The sequence below is a fragment of the Rhagoletis pomonella genome, unplaced genomic scaffold, assembly GCF_013731165.1.
Source record: "Rhagoletis pomonella isolate Grant_MI unplaced genomic scaffold, Rhpom_1.0 Rhpom_scaffold_00001, whole genome shotgun sequence".
Taxonomy (NCBI): domain Eukaryota; kingdom Metazoa; phylum Arthropoda; class Insecta; order Diptera; family Tephritidae; genus Rhagoletis; species Rhagoletis pomonella.
In genome coordinates this window covers 30,313,786-30,314,600 of record NW_023458555.1, presented here as the reverse complement: position 1 = coordinate 30,314,600, position 815 = coordinate 30,313,786, and positions in this window count along the sequence as shown.

Sequence of the window (815 nt, the reverse complement as noted above, 5' to 3'; positions counted from 1 at the left end):
TAGCTGTAGCTTAACTTAGCTGTCAAAATAATTTTCTGCTCCTGAATTTTCGGGGAAAATGCTGCTCCTTGGCAGTTTCGAATAGGAGGATTTTATTCCCGAGAAAAGTAAAATCCGCGAGAAATGAAATCCTCGGGAATATTCAGAAATGGGCTGATTTTGACAGTTCACACCGCACAAGTAAAATCAAAATACATGTAAATTTTTGTTTTTGTATATTAATTCGCCTTGGTAAAAATTTTCCAGTAAAAAATTTGCAGCTTTCCCTCCCAAAAAACTGACATTTGCTCTCTCTCAATTTCCTCTACTTTTGAAAATCATTTGCTACATGAGAACGTATATTGACACGCTCTAACCGCAACAGTTCGGAACAATTATTTGAAATAGAACACTTAAAATTTTCTTTTAAACTTTCCAACACTGTTTTCGCGCGATCAGCTGACCAGCCGAAACAAAGCAAAAAATGAAACAAAACAAATTCACCGGTAATTGCAATTTTTACAACTGTCGATACAAAGTGAAGTTGACCGGCATTTGTAAATTGTTTATATGAATTCTAAGGAATTTTCAAACCACCAATGGAACACGGCATTACAAAGTATCAATTTTAAATTGGATAGTAGGTAACGTATTCAAACCGCAAACAACTACCTTGGGGAGAAAACTGCGGCATACCTAGTACCATTGCGATATAAATTCTTGCCAGACAACCTTCCGGCAAAGTAAGGCCACAAACACGTATCACGTATTATGTTTAAGACAACTTGCTTTGATATATGGCGTCAAGAGAAAGAAATGCCCCGGCTTATCACACT